Below are 19,307 nucleotides of genomic sequence, written 5' to 3'. Positions count from 1 at the left end.
TACAAGCCGTAAAGCAGCCAGAGTGGGGGAAGTGAACCTTTTCATAAGAAACAAAACCAACCCCAAAGGCCTTCCCATTCCACAGTTATCCTGTTTATTTTCACCATACAGTTTAGAACAGGCGTGGGAGGTGAATGCAAAATCATGGGAAAAGTGAGGCTGCTTCTCTTTACGAACACGATTTCCCTTGTTCTTTTTCTATAGGCACGGAAATGCTTCTTTGGCTGCAGCAGACCATGAGGTGGTGCTTGGTGGTTGCCTTTCATCTTGGAAGCCACAAGAGGGGAATTGGAATTGTTTGGATTATGGCTGCCCAGGTTTTAAAAGTAAGAAGCTTATTTGTGTTTTATTTTTTATACAGAGCCTAGTATGTCTCAGGCAGAAAATAAAGGTATGCCTTCAGAACAGGAGGAAGGGAGGTAATGTGAGTGAACTCCTTAAAAGGGGTCTAACGTTAGTGTATTAATAATACACATTAGCGGAGCCTCAGCATCTCTTCTAAAGAATTAAACACTTTATATAGAATCTTAACATGGTATGATAGAGGTCTATAAAATCATGCATGGTGTGGAGAAAGTGGATAGAGAGGAATTCTTCTCCCTCTCCCATAATACTAGAACCAGGGGTCATCCCATGAAATTGATTGCCACAAAATTTAGGACCAACAAATGGAAGTACTTTTTCACACAACGCATAATCAACTTGTGGAATTCTCTGCCACAAGATGCGGTGACCCCTGGGTGGCTTTAAGAGGGGTTTGGCTAACTTCATGGAGGAGAGGTCTATCAATGGCTGCTAGTCGGAGGGCTGTGGGCCAACTCCAGTCTCAAAGGCAGGATGCCTCCGAGTACCAGTTGCAGGAGTAACAGCAGGAGAGACAGCATACCTTCAACTCCTGCCTGTAGGCTTCCAATGACATAAGGTGGGCCACGATGTGAAACAGGATGCTGGACTACACGAGCCTCCTTGCAGGGCCTGATCCAGCAGGGCTGTTCTTGTGTTCTTAACAATGCCTATATACTTCCATCTCCAAACAAACACCCTCCAAGATGGAACTTCTGCCCTGGATGAAATGCTTGCAAATTCTGCAATGCTAGAAACACAGGAAGCTGCTTCTACGGAGTCAGACCATGGGTCCATCTAGCTCAGGATTGTCTACACTGACTGGCAGCAGCTTTTCAGGGCTCATGGGTCTTTCCCAGCCCTCTCTGGAGATGCTGCCAGGGATTGAACCTAGGTCCTTCTGCATGCAAGCAGATGCTCTACCACTGAGCATCTGCCATCTGACAGCAGACGGTGCTCACATGTAGTCATCCTGCAGATGTAAGCATGGAAAATTCATACTCGCTACCACGATTAGCTCTTCACCACTGAGTTGTTGCTCCATCCGTGCACCTGCCCTTACTTGCTCTGGGCCATGTGCACACCAGCACATGGTCTGTTAGGAGTCCCATAGAGCACAAAACCAATAAGACATCTGACCAGCTTAGTGCTTGAAATGAAGGGTGCAGTCTTCCAAGTAACACAGAACTCTTCCTCCAGCAGGATGTTCAAGAAAAGAACATACATGATACAGGCACAAGAGTGCCTCTGTATTATGGGTGGAGAGGTAAATAGCATTCTATCATGTTATTTCACCCGACCTAACCCTGGACTTCCCTCAAATTTTCCCTTCTGCACTATTTGTGCTAGAACAGGCATTTTAAAGCTCAAAATCGCCTGCTGAACGTTATTTTAAGTAGGGTTTTTTTTAATGAATCTGTCAAAAAATGGCTGAGTTATGAGGAGCAGAAGTTGAAAAGCACACATGAAGCCCCAACCCTATATTTACAATTGGAGATTTGCTAACAGCTAATAGTAATGCTCATGCTGACTCAGGTATTTTGGGGGAAATAGTGTCTTCTGTAGGAGGGCCTTTCATGGCTTGTAGAAATAAATGTTTCACACTTCTACAAATTAAGATCGCCCTCATTAGGTTCTGTGGTAACACTAGATTCGTATGTGCTCAGTTACAGTCAACCAAGAGTCTTCTGTAGCACATTTGTGGGGGGAGAGAAAGGCGGGGAGCCTTGTGGCTTAGCTGAGTGGAGTGAAGGGAGGGAGAGGCAGGCATTTCAAGAGCTCTTGCTTTCTCTCTCTCTGTGCATGCACTGAGGTGTACATTGCTGACCTTTGCACGGATGAAGAGAGGCAACACAAGTGTGGGGGAGAACAATGCTTGCTAGAGCCAACAGAATTATCCTGGCCATGGAGGAGATCATTATACCTGGTGGACAGGCAATGGCCGGCACACCTCTTGGCTACTACCTAAGCTACCTCATGGGGCTGTTCTTTGTTATAAGCAGGGGAAATCATTACTGCAGAAACACGACTTGGCGAGGGACTCCATGTTCCATTCCACTACCTGCATTGGCTGGTGGCCTTAACAAAAGCTGGGGCCTTTGGTAACATGTGCCTCTGAGCATAAGGTGAGTACTGTCACCTCTTTTACTAATTGTGCTGACTGTAGTTGTTACTTGCTGAGGCAACAGCACTCACTGTATGCTCAGAGAGACAGGTTACCAAATTCTTCTTCAACATTGCTGTCACACTAATCAGGAGACTTGATGTGTGAGCACTGGAAGAAATTCCCCTCAGGGGATGGAGCCAGTCTGGGAAGAGCATCTAGGTTCCCTCCCTGGCAGCATCTTGGAGATAGGGCTGAGAGAGATTCCTGCCTGCAACCTGGGAGAAGCCACTGCCAGTCTGTGCAGGCAATACTGGTGTAGTATGGTGTAATATGGAGCCAGCATGGTGTAGTGGTTAGAGTGCTGGACTAGGACCGGGGAGACCCGAGTTCAAATCCCCATTCAGCCATGAGACTTGCTGGGTGACTCTGGGCCAGTCACTTCTCTCTCAGCCTAACCTACTTCACAGGGTTGTTGTGAGGAGAAACCTAAGTATGTAGTACTCCGCTCTGGGCTCCTTGGAGGAAGAGCGGGATATAAATATAAAAACAAAAAACAAACAAATACTGCACTAGATAGACCAATGGCCTGACTCAGTATACAGCAGCTTCCTATGTTCCAGTTCTGCTTGTGTACAAGATCTCAGCCTGGACATCAGGCCTCATCCCCCCATGGCATGAATGTCTCAGCAGCAGCAGGGGTGTCCTCCTTGGGACAGGGCCAGCAGGGTAATTGCCCTGGGCAATTACTCTTTGAACCCCCATGAAAATGAACTGCAAGTGCCCCCCCCCCACGCACTGGCTGATTTGCCCCAGGCCCTGCTCCCTGCCAGGGCTCTCAAGGCTAGCCCAAGTCACAGACCAGCTAATGTCCTCACTCTGTGCAGGTCAGTTGGCGGCGCTGATTTGCCCCATATCCCTGGAAAGCCACGTGCTTTTTTGCTCCAACTGATCTGTGCTGCTGCAGCTGCTCTGGGCAGTAGTTGAGGCAGCCCAGTGGGAGGAGGAGGAGGAGATTGCAGCAGGGCTGTAAAAGTGGCCGAAGAAGAAAGCAAACACAGGGAAGGAAGGAGGGGTTGGAGCAGCCCAAAGCAATGGAAGGCGTTTGGCTAGGGGGAGCTCCCCTCCCCCCGCCGCAGAAGCGCTTGTGGGGGAAGGGGAGGGAGAGCAAGTATTCTCCATCTCCACCCTCGCCCATCCTCCTCGTCATTTGGGCGCAGCCAGTGAAGTGGACTGGCAGCAGATTCAGGAGGACAGAGAGCAAATAAAGGACTCCCTGCCACAAGATGCGATAGCGGTGTGCCTAGCTCTGGTGGCTTTAAAAGGGCACCCGGCAGATGCACAGAGAAGGCGGAGGGTCTCTCGTCGGTGGCTCTCCATCTTCTCGGGCAAGAACTCCACACCCGCGCTCCCCCCTCCAGCTGCCAAGCGGAAAGCTCTCCCTCTTCTGCCCTCGTCCTGCCTGCAGACCTCGCTCGCTGCCCCCCCCCCCCCGCCGCCTCCCTGCTACTCCAAGGGGCAGGGCCCTCTTGCAGCCAGAGGCGCTGCACCTAGGTAATTTGGGAGCCTGGACCTAGGGCCGTTGGAGCCCCCCCAGCCCTGCCCTGCCCTGCCCCAAGCTAAGCATCATCCTGCTCGGCCAGGCAACCACCCCACCCAGGGCAGACGAGAGAGAAGCCTCTTTGGGGCCCCCAGGGGCTGTGTGTGGAGGCCCTGCACCTCGGCCCGAAGTCCGGGGTGAGAGCGCCTCGTCTGCTCGCAGCCACCTAGCAGCTCTTCCTGCCCCGCCGGGTCCGGGATCCTTCCGGACTCTGCTGGGCCTCTGGCTCTGCTCGCTCTTCAGGCTTCATCAAAGTCCATGGCTGCGGGGCGGGGGATGATGGGAGCTGTAGTCCAACGTCGTCTGGGGACCCGCCATCACACCTGGGAATGCGAAGGAGGGGCCAGCTGCCTCCGCCTCCGCTTGAGTCCTCCTGTGGGCGCCGCCACCACAGCCGTGAGGGAGTGCTGCAGGAGGGACGCTGCTACCCACACGGGGGCGCGGCTGTCGTTGCCAGGAGCGGCGCCCTCCCCACTGCAGGGCTCTCTGGGTGCCTGAGCCCCATTCTCCACCCCAAGGGGAAAGCTGGAGCAGGGCGGCCTCGGGCAGCTGGGCGAGGAGAGCCTGCTCCCCTGTCGCGCATCTCACTGCGCTGGACGCCGGTGCAGGGGAGAGGGAGTCGCAATCTCGCCGCCGCCGCAGGTGGGATTGGCGCGATGGCGCCTCTCCCCGGCCCGCCTCTTGGCGTTGCCCTTTTAAGAGCTGCCCACCTCCCCGGGAGGGGCCCGGAGACTTTTCCCGTCTCGCGACATTCCCTTCTCCCCCGCGTGCTCCTCCTCCTCCCCCCAGCTCTCCCTTTGCCCTGCCCCGCGGGCGCCGGCTCCTGCGGCGGCGGCTGCTCCCCCCATCCCAGGCAAGGGTGGCTGCCCCCCGCCCCCCGGATTGCCCCCTCCCATCTGCCCCCGGCCCCCCGCGCTCCTCGTCCCCCCCTGCAATGATGTAGCAGCCCCGAGAAGAGCCAGGTTCGGGGCGGAGAAGGCGAGCGAGAAGTCTGGCATTCCTGCGCCGGGGACGGTGGATCGGAGGGGCCCCCCGAGCAGGGGGGAAGGTGAGCGCCTCTGGGGGGGAGGGAGGGGGGAGGGATGCAAAGGCAGGGCCGGGGGCGCTGGAACGGGTCTCGCCAGGGGCAGGAGGAGGAGGAGGAGGGCTGGACGCCCCGCAGAGCTCTGCCTCTTCTGCGCGCTTGCTGCTGCTGCTGCTGCACCCCGAAAGAGAAGCCAGACTCTTGTGGCACCCTGAAGACCCCCGATGATGTGTCGCGGGAGGAAGCTCTCGTGGCCCGGGCCAGGGGCCGCTCGCTCCATCAGCTGGGGCCGCGGGGGGGCGGGCAGTTCAGCCGGGCAGATAAACAGCGCAGGGCGGCGGCGCGAAAGCCGCTTCCTCGGAGGCAGCGGCGCTGACTAACGTGAGACCGCGGCAGGGAGGGGGGGTCGGAGCCAGCCCGGCGGGAGGCTCCGCAGGACGGCCCCGTGTCCCGATCCAGGGCGCCCTTTGCCGCTGAAGAGCGACCCTGCCAGAGCAGAACAAGGCGGCGGGTTGGGGCGCGTGTGCCCAGAGATGCTCCTGGTGGGGTGGGGGGCCCTCTGGGGTTAGGCTTCCCCAGCGGCCTTTTCCCGGGAAGGAAGAAGGGCCCCCCCCCCGCTCCCTCCCTCCCTCCCATCCTCAGGGGCAGCAGCAGGGTGTTGCAAGGGGGGCTGCTGGGGTCGAGCAGGGCCTTCTGTCCCAGAATGACCCCCGCCCCCTCCCTTGTGGACTGGACTCTGTGACTTGACTGGGGGTCACGCTGGACTCCCCTGGGGGGGGCTTCTCAAACGCCTCCCCCTTCCTCCATGTTGCTGGACTACAAGGCCCATCCTCCCCAGCCCCAATGGCCTTTGCCAATGGGAGTTGGAGTCCGGCAGCCTCTGAGAAGCCCTGACTTCAGCTCTCTGCTTGGTGCCCTGGTTTGACTCCTGTGGAAATAGCAGACCGGGGTAGGCAACCCTGGTGAACAAACTGTGGCTGGGGATGATGGGAGTTGTAGTTGGAGAGCCAGGGTTGGCCACCCGGGTTACCTTAAAGACTGAGATGATCCATTGTGGCAGACGCTTGGCAGACACACACACAGGTGGAGTAGCCAGGTGTCCCTGCCGCCTCACTGTGGCCTGGCCTTCAGGGGATGGCCCCCACCGCCAAGATCAGGGCTGCATCTCTTGGGCCCTCTGGTGGTGGTTGGGCCAGGGCTCCCATCATCCCTGGCTACTGGCCCCTGTGACTGAAGAGGATGGGAGTCTTCGCCAACAGCAGCTGGAGCGCTCCAGATCAGCGATCAGTGTGGACGTTTAGAATGGGAGGGGATCCCAAAATGGGACAGCCCAAGTACCAGGATATACCTGAGGCCTGTGTGCTTGCCCAGGATTGCTGGTCTTGTGGGAGCCAGCATGGCTTGTCCCCTTAGCTAAGCAGGATTCACCCTGGTTGCATATGGAAGGGAGACTTGATGTGTGAGCAGCACTGCCAGAGATTCCCCTCAGGGGAGGGAGCCGCCACTCTGGGAAGAGCATCTGTGCTTCCAAGTTCCCTCCCTGGCAGCAGCATCTCCAAGATAGAGACTCCTGAGAGAGACTCCTGCCTGCAATCTTGGAGAAGCCGCTGAGGGTCTGTGCAGACAGTACTGAGCTAGACGGACCCAGGGTCTGACTCGGTAGATGGCAGCTTCCTCTGTTTTGTCATGGGATGGCACTGTGTCCAGGCCAGGGGTTGATCTGAGCTCCCTTTCAGACAGGATGGGGGGGGCAAGGTCCAGAACGCCAGTGTGAGACCTGCAGAAAAGACAGCCAGGTGCCTGAGCAGAGGGTGGAGGATCCCATGTGAGCAGGGCTGGTTTCTGGCGCCAAAGGCAGGCGAGGGGCACTCTCTCTCGGCAGCCCACAGGCCTGGCCTCCCCGCCAAATGCCTCTTTCTCTGAACTGACAGCTGTATGACTTTAGGGTCCCCTCTTGGTGATGGTGGTGGTGGTGGTGGTGTCATTGGGCAACAGAGAAGAGGAGTAGAGCTGGAAGCCTACACGAGAAACCCCTTGTTGTTGTGAGTTATTTTTAGGAGAGTGACCTGTCCCTCGTGTATGAGGCGAATACATAGAAACGTTCTTGCCCTGGGGGTGGAGTGCAAAAGAGGGAGGGAGACACAGAGCCGGTGTGCTCTTTCGTATGCAAGTCTGCGGTCCTAAAGGACCTGTTTTCTTAGGAAGTGAGATCTCTTATTGGACCTACTTTGGTTGACATGAGCATACGCGGACTCCTTGAGTGACACAGAGCTCTTTATCAGGTGTCATCCACAGCAGGCAAAACTTCTGGCATATGCCCAGCAGGCTGAGGACGCTTTTGTGGCTGATGATGGATGCTTTCCAAATTTGTTATTTGTGAGTAAGGAAGGGGAGGCAGCAGGCTTTGCGGGGGTGGCCCCCAGCTCTGGGGCCTGTTAATGGCTTTATGTTGATCAAAGAAGGGGCATGTTGTGTTTGTGATCTCGGGGGGTGTGTGTTTCCTCTGTCCCTCATGAGTGTTTGAGGACACAGGTTTCCTCCTGTGTACAGAGATGGGTTTGTCACTTGGAGTGAAACCTTTGCCAGGGATTAAACTGTGCAGAGCTAGCCTGTTGAGAAGCTGTCTGCATAGCTGGGTGCCAGCTGCCATTTGGGATAAAGGTGAGGAGACAGAGGGGGGAAAGGCCACGAGCGCTACAGTTCCGGGAAAGGGGCACTGTGGTTCCTTCCTCACAAATGCTCCCCTCCCTTTCTGGGAATGGCTACTTGAAGGGGTCATTTCGTTTCAGCCATACAGAAGCTGGCTGGCGATCTGGGCTGAGGCACGTTGGCTTTGTGCAGGACTGCTGGTCCATCGAGCCCAGTATTGTCTTCTCTGACGGGCAGCGGCTCTGCCACGGAGTTATGGCCCTTTGCCACAACTAAGGTTTGGGTTCTCTGTCATGTGAGGTGCTCCTTCCTCAGATTTCCTTTCCTTGAGTTTGAGTTTGTGTGTTTGGCTTTTTCCTTTTTCCTGCCAGGGGTAGCTTGGCTCACTTGCTTGAGCTCTCTGCGGCTCCTTGCTCTGTGAGCAGCTCCTGCAAGGCCTCTCCGTTCTGCAGGAGGCACACCCCATGGTCTGGATTGCTTGGGCTGCCCCGCTGAGGTGGGGAGGAGAGTGGATGGTGCTCTGTCAGGCAGGGCGCTGGACTGCATGGCCTTTGGCTAGCTACACCTTGGGGTAGCTGGAAGGTGTCTCCTCCCAGACAGTGATTGCGGAGTCTCTTCCTTCCAGTTTCCCGACTTGCGTCCGGGTGTGTGTGCGCGCACGCAGTCATGAAGTCTGCTGGGGCTGGCATTCCTCTCTGCCGCGGCCTGTTTAAGCACACAGGCCCTCCTGATCTTCTCTCTCATGACGGCTCTCAGGGCCAGGCAGCTGATCAAATATCTCCGGCTTTGCCAGAAGGCCTCGGGAGAGGCCAGCCCTCATGCCCCAGCAAAAGGCTGTGAGTGAGGGGCTGAGCGGGGGGGACACTTCGCAGCCCTGCTTATGTCCGGGCAGATGCAAAATCAACCCATAAATCTTGCAGCCTTTCTCTCCAGCCAGTTCTGCAAGTCACCCGTCTGGTTTGCTGGGAGCAATCAGGTCAAGGTTGCTCAATGCCTGCCTGCCTGCCTGTACGTAGTCTGGCTCACCAGTGCAGGGCCCCAGTTAGTGGGGCAGGGTGCTTGCTTGGCTGGTGGGGCAGAAGTGGGGAGGCACAGTGGCTCCTACCTGCCTGGTCCGCATGGAAAGTATGCCTCTGGGCCCTGTGTGGGGTTCCCCCCACTTCCTTCAACTTCTGCCATAAATCCATAAATGCCTTCAGCCTGACCTCTGGGCTGCCCGTGCCTTTAGTTTGCTTCCCTACGGGGCCCTCCCAAGCCTCGGCTTCTGTCCCAGATCGGAGCAGACTCGGTGAAAGGCTCCTTTGGCTAGCAGCATCATTGGGACGCTCAGAGCGAGTCCTAGGAAGGCAGTGGGGGTGGAAGCGTGTGGCCTCCTGGCAGGTGTGAGCTCAGAGGAAAGATCACTCGCAGACTTCCCACTGGCTTAGCTGCTTGGGTTTCTGGACGCCTTTCAAGCGTGTGGGCGTTCCCTCTCTGTGTACAAATACTGGGTGTGCTGGCTTGTGTGCGCACCCTGTGAACATGTCAGCAAAGCCGGCCTGGTGGCCAGCTGTTCTTATCGCAGCCGGGCTCGGCTGTCTCCTTCCTCTCTGTGTGCCACGGCCTCCTGGTCTGGCTCGTGAGCTTCTCTCCTTGGCTTGGGGCATTCCTGCAAACCTCCTGGTGCCCATTTTCCAGCTTGATAAGCCAGCAGACTTTGTCTTCTCCTTCTCTTCGTCCTGTCAAATCGAGTTAAAAGGTTGTGTGGGGTGTGTGTGTGCCCCATGCTGATATAGCAGATTCATACTACTCCTGCTACTACGAGTATTTGTATACTGCTGTTCAGCCAAAGTTTTCAAAGCGGTTTATGTTGGGAAAATAAACGAGAGGCTTCCCTGTCCCCAAAGGGCTTGCAGTCTGAAAAGAAACAGAAGGTAGACACCAGCAGCAGCCAATGGAGAGAGTTACTCCTGGTTCTGCCTGCTTCTCGTAACTAGGAGAGAGGAGCAGTGGCATTTCACAAGAGCTTCCTCGCATCTGGGCAGTCCGTAAAGCGTGGCCCCAGGGTCCAGCTCTCTGCCCCGGAGTCTACCTCTGCGGCCTGATCTGGCTATGCTCCGGCACCCGCTGCCCCAGCCTTGCTGGGCTCATTGTCACAGTGCCGGTGTGGGCTAGTGTCTCTCTCGGGAGCCTGGCTGAGCAAAGAGAGGCTTTCTCCCCAGCAGAGGGACGTGATGCAGTGAAGCGATGCCTGGCGTGGTGGAGAACGTGGCCAGAGAGAGGGGACGGAGTCAGCCTGATGGGCAGGAGATCCGGGACATACCCAGCTTGGGAGCTTTTTCTCCTCACTGTGAGTAATGCAGGCCTAGAGTTGAGTTCACTTTATTTATCATTTCATTGATATGCCACCTTTCATTGAAACAATCCCAAAGTGGTTTACCGTATAATTAAAACAATACACAATTAAAAGGACAAATTGTATTTAAATATTTTTTTAAAACGTATCTCTATCTAAAAGTGTAAGAGCCTATATAAAACAGAACAGTAAAACACACATCACAGAGCTGCAGCTGCTCTTTCATGTACCGTTCTCTTGCATCAAAGCCTGGTTGAGGAGCCACTTCTACACAAGGTGGTGCTGGCCACCGGCCGAGGGGCTCCCCAGGTTCAGGGGACCTATGCTGATCTCTCTCTCTCTCTCTCTGTCTGGGGTTGATGCAGAATCATTTGCAAAGGGCGGGATGATGTTTCAAACTCTTGAGTTCCCCCGGCCAATTTCTTAGGCACCCTTGGGCCTGCGTTTTGTGCCCGGTGGTGTCTGGGTGGGGGGGGGGAGCACAGTTTCCCTGTGCCTACAACCAGTTGCTGACTCAGCCCTCTCTCTCCACAGCTCTGCCTGTTCTCACCCCCCCCCCCCACCGCCCCTTACAATCGCTCTGTCCTCCTAATCGCCATCAGGGCAGTGTGATGAGTTATGCCGCAGGTCAACATGTCCCAAGGCTGCCCCCTGCTTTCTCTCTCTCTCACTCAATCCCCTTGCCATGGAAAATCTGCTCCTCTGTTGCCAGTCGGCGGTTCTCACTATATATGTTTCTTTGTCACATTTATATACCGCCCTACATAAAATCTCAGGGCAGTTTACAATTTAAACAAACAGCAACTAAAACCTAAAAATCCTATAAAACAGATTTAAATTACCATAAATAAAGCTTTAAAACATCATAAATTAAAAGCCTGATAAAACAGGTGTGTTTTCAAGAGTTGTTGTTTGTTTGTTTTTTTCCATTTATTTATCATATTTCTATACCGCCTGATATAGACATCTCTAGATGGTATACAAAATTTAAAACAATATTTAAAAATCAACACAGATTAAAATACACAAAACAATAAAAACAGTCGCCTAAAACAATAATTAATTAAAAGCCAGTGAGAACAGGTGAGTCTTGAGGGTCCTGATGAGATTGTCCTGAGCCAGGGGCTGCCTCCGCATACCCAAAGATGCCTTAAGACCGCTTGGAAGGGCATTTCCAGACACCTCCGGTGCAGGCTCCCCTTTGCCAAATGATCTGGTCAAAATTACGGGTTATGTTACCTGTCTGGATTCAAGCTGATTGAGTATTTCAAGGCACCAGGTGCCTGACATTTTATGAGGTGAAATGCCTCGACCCCAGCTGCAGTTGTGCCGGTGGAGAGGAAGGAGTTGGCTGCTGGAAGCAAGCAGGATGCTTCCTGTTTTCGTTGTGCTTCTTATTCAGGGCATGTGTCTGTTTCTACCAGCTCTGTGATTACAGTAATTAACCCTGCTTGGTGGCCGAGAAGCCTTAATTAAAGGCTTATCATCAGTGCCTGCCCCACTGCGTTGCGTGGGGGTGGCCCCTTTGGGCTCTGGGTGCCACAGGAGAGGGGGCCTGCCAGGTTGGAACAGCAGCCGCTCTGCCTCTGGGAGGGAAGTGGAGAGACTGCGTCCTGGGACGGCAAAAGACAGCTCTGTCCCTCTTGCGGAAGCCGACCGAGTTGGGAATGAAAGCCACCGTGGTGCAGAGCTGAGTTGGAGTCGGAGTTCCGCAGACCTTGGCCCGGTTGGGGCTGGGAGCACCACTCCCCTGTGCAGACCTGAGCTGGGGGGGCGGGGGGGCGCGTAGAGAGGGAGGCACCTCCGTGGCCTCTCTTGCTGCTGGCTGTGCATGTGTGTGTGTGTGTGTGCGTGCATGCGCACTTCCAGGAGTGCACATGGAGGGCCGGTCTTCCTCCACAGCCTGCTACTGCTATCCCTGAGGGGTATTTGGTGCCAGAAGCGTCCTGGCTGAGTGTGTGTGTGGCCCGACTGTTGGTCAAGAGAGGGAGACCCCTTGAATTTGAGAAGTGAGCCATGAGGACAACGGGAAGATGGCCACGTGGCAGAGAGGGAATGTGTGAGGTCAGCTTTGGGGGTTCTGGAAAAGGCCTCAGGAGGAGTTCGTTCCTAGCCTTGGGTCTCCAGCTGTTGTTGAATGCAACCCCTATCATCGCCAGCCATAACGACCCAAGGCCATGGGGATGATGGGCGTTGTGGTCCAACGACAGCTGAGGACCCAAGACTGGGAACGCCCAGGCTGTTTTCCACCCTGTGGATACTCTTCAAAACCCAAAAAGCAAGACCCCAGCCCTCTCCTCGTGTGCCCAGGTGCACCTGCCCCTCGCCTTGAGCCCTTGCGGTGCGCCCCAGTCCATGCACTCTTCCCACTTGGTAGCAGGGAACGTCAAGAGAGTTCGGGCTTGAGAGAGCAGAGGAGGGACTGTGTCTCTCTCCCGTCCTTGGTACCACCTGGATTTTGGCTAGGGTCAAAAATGGTCAGGTGTGCGATGGTGCTCAAGATCGCTTTGCAAGCCACAGTAAGAAACCCCTCTCATTGCCTTGTGCAAGTTCTACAAGCAGCAACCCAAAGCGGGTGGTTGTTACTTGATGTCCCCTTTCGCTTGCTGAGGCAGAAGAAGAGAGGAGTGTTGCGGCCAGAAGGGGCCAGGGGTGAGCGGAGGGTTTGCCCTGGGAGTATGGCTCAGGCAGCAGCAGAGCTGAGACAGCAAATGCTCTAAACATACAGACTGAAACTGCGGCTGTGAAAAACCTCTGCTCATGGAGAGCAGAGCTGGTCTTGTAGTAGCCGGCATGACTTGTCCCCTGAGCTAAGCAGGGTCCGCCCTGGTTGCATATGAAGGGGAGACTAGAAGTGTGAGCAGCACTGTCAGATGTTCCCCTCAGCAGGGGATGGAGCCGCCACTCTGGGAAGAGGAGAAGGTTCCCAGTTCCCTCCCTGGCAGCATCTCCAAGGCAGGGCTGAGAGAGAGATACCTGCCTGCAACCTGGGAGAAGCCGCTGCCAGTCTGTGAAGCTAGATGGACCAAGGGTCTGACACAGTATATGGCAGCTTCCTATATTCCTGTGGCACCAGGGTGGGGAGGAAGGACGTGCCCCGTAGAGCTGGGTGGCCTTCAGAAGGCCCCTGCCTGAGAGCATCTCCAGCTCAAAGTAATGCTGGTGGTTCCTCCCCCTTCGGGGGGTGCAGGAGGCAGAAGAGCGACTGCTTGTTCCTCATTTATTATTTATTTTTGATTTCGTACATCTGTATATCCATACGTTTGTATGTCCAAACTTGTCCAGTGAAAAGCATTCACTGGCACTAGTGAAAATACTCCACACTGAACCCCTTGGCCCAAGCAAAGGCGGCAGAGACTTCTTTCCCTCCGGCTCTTTCTGTGTTTGGCTCCTTAGGTGGCGCAGCGGGGAAATGCTTGACTAACATGCAGAAGGTTGCCAGTTCGAATGCCGCTGCTACTAGATTGGGCAGCAGTGAGAGATGCTGGAAGGCATCATCTCACACTGTGCGGGAGATGGCAGTGATCAACCCCTCTGGTATTCTACCAAGAAAACCACAAGCTCTGTGGGCGCCAGGAGTCGAGGTTGACTTGACGACGGCACACTTGACCTTTATTTCTGTGTTTGGGGGCATCTTCACTTAGGAAGGAAGTTGGCGAATGGGAAGTGGGAAGGAGGTGGATGGAATCACGCATGCCGTGATGGTTTCTCTCCCTCTCCCCAAAGAAATGGATGGGCCATAGATTCAGGACAGACAAAAGCCGCCTTCATGTGGGGTGTGGAACTGGCTGCCACAAGAGGTGGTGATGGGGATTAGACCCCTTCGTGGAGGAGCAGGAGCTCAGGGGCCAGAGCTCCGCCATGGCACGAGGGAGCCTCCTTAGTTGGAAATCGGATCTCCCCAGACAGTGATATGGGGTGGAACATGTTCCAGGGCCACTGTGGCTGGGGGTTATGGGAGCTGTAGCCCAACGGCAGCTGGGGGCCTGGCTTGGGAGCCCCTGACAAGCTTCCTGAAAAGGCTGTGTTGCTGCACCCACATGGCAGTGGCCCCAGCTGAGCATCCCACCAGAAGCAGGGCTCTTCTGGGCTCCGCGGTTCTGACCCAACCCGCGGGGCTGCTCTCGTGTGCGTCTCTGGCTGGCAGGGGGCCCCGGGACACGGTCCTTGAGTGGGCGGCAGTGGGCAACGGTGGGGCCTCCCCGGGGTGGGGCTGCAGGGGTGAATAGCCAGGTGGGCCCAGGTCCCTTGCCCAGCTGGGCTGCCTCCAGGGCTGCCCTTATGACGGGGAGGGGGAGGCGTCTGCTGCTGCTGCTGCTGCTGCTGCTGCTGGTTCTTTCCAGGATGCCAGACAGCAGGCCTGCTGCGCTCTGCAATGAAAGGGCCGTCCTCCTTCCTTCCGCTGACACGCCCCCCCCCCCGCCGGCTCTGGGGCTCCACCACGTGGTGGCTTCTCTGCCATGGCAAGTGTGTGGGCTGGCCCCAGAGGCGGCTTGGCTTGGCTTGGCTTGGCTTGGCGGCTTCTAGAGCCCCGGCCTGTGGACCCAGATGAACTGGCTGGGCTGGGTGCTGCTGCAGTGCCTGGGAGGAGGCCTCCAAACAGGAAGGATCTCTTTGTTGGGATTCCAGGACATTGATTCACTCGGGTAGTTCTGACACACACGCCCTTCAGGAATGGCAGCTCTTGGCTCCCTGCCCTTCTGGCAGAATGAAGGCAAACTGCAGCTCCAAAGTGCAAACGGGTTTTAAAAAGAAAAGGAGGCGAGAAGGAATCTTGTGTTCAGCTGTTCTCCTCCTGGCCAAACAAATGTAAGCAGATAACTGTTTGTTTCTGTTTAAAAGAGCTTGGTTTGTCCAGCGGAGGAATGTGTCAGTTCCCATCCAGCTCAGTCCAGAGGCTCAAAGAGGGCTGCCCAGCATCCAGTGCCCTCACGGATCGCAGGCCGGGTGCAGGGCTTAGTTTCCGGACAGGAAGGCCGCCCCTTTCCCCCAAGAACTGAGATCAAGCTCTTGTGCTTGCTTGGGTGAACTGATGTGAGCAATTGATCCATATGGAAAAGGCCCCGCTCTGCTTTGCAAATGAGGTTGGGGAAATGCCAGCTTAAGCATCTGCTGCAAGTGAGAGATGCTTGACACCCTGGGAACTGCAGCATTGGTATGGGAGAGGAGCCTGGCTGCTGGGTCAGCCCCGAGGCCCTGCCTCTTCCCACCATGGAGCCAGTGCTCCTTGTAAGAGTGATTCCCAGATGTCGTTGACTACAACTCCCAGCATCCCCAGCTGCAAAGGCGTTTGGCTGGGGATTATGGGAGTTGTAGTCAGCAACATCAGGGAGTCCCTCTTACAGGGAATACTGCCAGGAGCCCGTGGCAGGGTGTGAAGGCAGGAGCCCTCCTCTGCTATTGCTCCTCCTCAGTGGGTTATTGCCACTGAATATGGAGGTTCCACGTGGTGGCCTCCGTGGTTGAGAGACCTCCCCTCCTCCTGCTGAATGTCCCTGCCCAATCCCCCTTTAAAGCAGCCCATACATGAATCCTGCACTGTGTGAAGAATTCCTTTCTTTTCTCTCTCCTAAATCTGCTGCTCATCAACTTCTCTGGACGACCCTCAAGCTCTCGTATTAAGAGAGGAGAGCGGCGGGGAAATCTGTCCACCTGCTCAATGCCCTGCCTAATTTCATAAACCTCTTTCAAAGGGGTTCCCAGCCGTGCATCCCCAGATGTTGTTGGACTACAACTCTCAATTTGTTTTGCCTGTTGTGGCTGGGGATGATGGGCGTTGTAGTCCAGCAACATTTGAGAGAAGGGTTTTTTAATAAACCAGAGTTGGAGAAAGGATAATAACAACTTATGGCTGTTCTCTGGGCGGCTCAAGAGGGACTAGGCGTGTGGAAACCACCCAACCCTCCCAAATGTTAATTTGTGGTGTGGGCTGCATTATGGGTGACAATACGAGGACTGAAAGCAAACGTGTTACTAGGGACATGCTATCGCCCTCCTGACCAAAACGCTGAGAGTGACCTGGAGTTGGCGAAGCAAATCAGAGAGGCATCAAGGAGAGGCAGAGCTGTAACAATGGGTGACTTCAATCCCCCGCACATAGACTGGGCACATTCTCATGCAAGTACTGACAGAGAGGCCACATTTCTAGACATGCTAAATGACCCTGCCTTAGAACAGTTGGTCAGGGAAGCAACCAGAGAGAAGGTAACCGTGGGCTTAATCCCGAGTGGTGCCCAGGACCTGGTGCGAGATGTCAGATTTGCAGAACCATTGGGGAACATGGACCATAGTGTGATCCAATTTAGCTTCTATGCATGTGGAGCATCGCCAAGGAAGTCCCAACACAGATGTGACTTAATTTAAACAAACAGCAACTAGAACCTAAAAATCCTATAAAACAGATTTAAATTACCATAAATAAAACTTTAAAACACCATAACCTAAAAGCCTGATAAAACAGGTGTGTTTTCAAGAGTCGTTATTCATGTTGCTGTAATCCTGGTGGGTTGTCCTGACAGTGGCTGCCTCCCCAAACGCGAGGCCGTTCCGTGTTGGACTTCAGAAGAGGAAACTTCTCAAAAATGAGAGAACTGGGAAAGTCAGGGCAGGGGGTCAACTCGCCCCAGAAAGCAGGGAACTTAGTTAAAGAGTTACAATAACAGAAGCTCAGTTGGAATGTATACCAAGAAGGAGGAAAGGTACCACCCAGTTCAGGAGGATGCCAGTGTGGCTAACAAGTAGAGTCAGGGAAGTTATAAAAAGGAAGAGGACTTCCTTCAGAAAATGGAAGCCCCGCCCAAATGAAGAGAACAGGAAGAAACATTGTGAGGCTATTCACACGAGCGTGCAAAACTGCCATGGGATCCCGGCAGCAAACCCACCTATGTAGCCTCGTCGTTGACTTAGGTTAAGGGAGCAATCATTTAATTGATTGCGTGTCTGCAGCAGGCACACTGGGCGGGGCGGGGGGGGGATCCTGGTAATGTGCCATGCACTCGCACGGTGCATTGTTGGGGCTTGGGGGCGCTTCCCTGGATCCAGCCCCTGGAGCTGCCGGGCAAGCACAGGAGAGCCACTGCTTGTCTGGGCAAGCGATCCACCTGCCCAGGGAAGGGTGAGTGATAGTCTGTGGGGAAGGTAGAGCAAACCCGCTCTCCCCGCAGACTTGGGAGGCGCTCTTCTCACTGATGCTGAGAAGAGCTCCAGACTCTGGCAAAAGAAATGCAAGGAGACAATCAGGGATGCAAAAAGGGAGCGTGAGGAGCATCTAGCTAGACGTGTCAAGGGGAATAACAAAACCCTCCTTGCATATATCGGAAATTTGTGTGGGTGGCATGTATGTGCCGGCACAGCACACAGGTGCTTGGGACAAGCACTGCCCCAGCAGGAAGCTGCATGGAGTGGTGGGGAACAGAGAAGGACCTGCTCTCCTCCTTCTTGATGCTCCTGCTCCCCTCCCCATAGCGCCAAATTGGTTTGGATGTCTTCTGAACCGGGTTGGAGCCGAACCAGTGCTCAAACCTCAATTGGTGCACAGCCGTAGTAGTGAAATCCAAAGCGGATTGTGAAAAGCTCCAAAAAGATCTCTCCAAACTGAGGGCGACAAACTGGCAGCTGCGGTTCAGTGCAAGCAAGTGTAAAGTGATGCACACTGGGGCAGAAAACACCAACTTCACATAGACACTGATGGGGTCTGAGCTGTTGGTGTCTGACCAGGAGAGAGATCTTGGGGTCGTGGTGGGCAGCTTGTTGAACGTGTCGACTCAATGTCAAGGGCAGCTGTGGAAAAGACAAACTCCATGCTAGGGATCATCAGGAAGGGGATTGAAAATAAAACTGCTAATATTATAATGCCCTTATATAAATCTGTGGTGCGGCCACATTTGGAGTGCTGCATGCACTTCTGTTCCCTGTAACTTAAGGACATTGTAGAACTGGAGAAGGTGCAGAAGAGGGCAACCAAGATGATCAGGGGCCTGGAGCACCTTCCTTAGGAGGCAAGGCTACAGCATCTGGGGCTCTTTGCTTTGGAAAAGAGGTGACTAAGGGGAGACATGATCGAGGTGTATAAAATTATGCATGGAGTGGTGAAGGTGGACAGAGATAAAATTTTCTCCCTCTCTCACCACACTAGAATCAGGGGCCAGGAAATTTAGGACTGACAAAAGGAATTTCTTTTTCACACAGCACTTAATTTATCTATGGAATTCTCTGCCAAGGGATATGGTGATGGCCACGAGCTTGGATGGCTTTCAAGGGGCTTTGACAAATTCATGGAGGACAGGCCTATCCATGGCTACAAGTCTGGTGGCTATAAGCCACCTCCAGCCTCCGAGGCAAGATGCCCCTGAATCCCCGTGCAGGGGAGCATCAGCAGGAGAGAGGGCGCGCCCTCACCTCTTGCCTGTGGGCTTTTTGCAGGCCTCTGATGAGCTGCTGTGGGGAACAGGATGCTGGACCTGTTGGATGGGCCTCCTTGGGCCTGATCCCGCAGGGCTGCTCTTAGGTTCTCTGGGTGGGAGATGAAGGGGTACAAGCATTGTTTGTCTGGAGAGGTGGCGGGTTTGTGAGCCGAATTGCCTCTTGCCGGAGTCTCTATGCGTGGGTGTATTGAGTGTGTTCATCCTTCCATCTTCCCGCTTTTGGTTGCTGGGGAACAGCTGTCTTGGCTAAAAATAATTTCTCTCGAGCTGTCATCAACCATCATGTGAGCAAGCAGTTTGGTTTTGCTATCTCTGCACTGGTCCTTTGGTGCCCTTGGGATCACCTTGGGAGAGGGAAATGCACACGTGCATCGGGGCATTTGGAAGGGGCTGAGAGAGGCCACGGCCACCTGGTCGGCCTTCTACCTGTGCCGCTGTCTCTGAGGAGGAGCAGAGCTGGGTTTCAAGTGCCTCCTTTTGCTTTCTGCCCTTGCAGTCCAGCTCCCCCGGTTGAATTCCCTTCCAGGAGGGGCTGTTTTGACCGCTGAGCATACTTTAATCCCTGCATCTCCACGTGCAAAGGGGCTCTTTCTGAGCAGTTGGTGAGCTGCTGCCAGTCAGAGTAGACCATCTCAGGCCAGATGAATCAATGGCCTGCCTGCCTGGGTGCAACACTGCTTTCTCGGTTCATCTGTCCTGGCTGGTGCCTCCCTTGGGGCTCATGTGCACAGCTGCTCATTGGTAATCCTGGCATTGGCCAGAGATGCTGAGTGGCGTGGGAGTGTGCTCTACCAGTTCCCCAGGTTTCCTTGGCATCAGTTCTGGAGAAA

The 19,307-nt window shown here is 54.8% G+C and overlaps 1 protein-coding gene across 5 annotated transcripts in view; it reads left to right on the top strand.

Annotated features, from left to right (window-relative positions):
* Nucleotides 1–19,307, top strand: part of KIF1C (kinesin family member 1C) — a 50,018-nt gene that overhangs the window by 2,167 nt on the left and 28,544 nt on the right. The window contains exons 2-3 of one of the 5 annotated variants that reach the window (XM_053259465.1): nt 205–326; nt 9,921–10,048. The gene's annotated coding sequence lies outside the window, so the exon portion shown is untranslated. Of the gene's footprint in view, nt 1–8; nt 327–4,919; nt 5,095–9,920; nt 10,049–19,307 lie in introns of those variants that run through there. The other 4 variants (XM_053259466.1, XM_053259462.1, XM_053259467.1 and 1 more) reach the window with 4 other exon arrangements.

The sequence above is a fragment of the Hemicordylus capensis genome, chromosome 6 (genome assembly GCF_027244095.1).
Source record: "Hemicordylus capensis ecotype Gifberg chromosome 6, rHemCap1.1.pri, whole genome shotgun sequence".
NCBI lineage: Eukaryota > Metazoa > Chordata > Lepidosauria > Squamata > Cordylidae > Hemicordylus > Hemicordylus capensis.
This window is presented reverse-complemented; position numbering and strand designations above follow the sequence as displayed.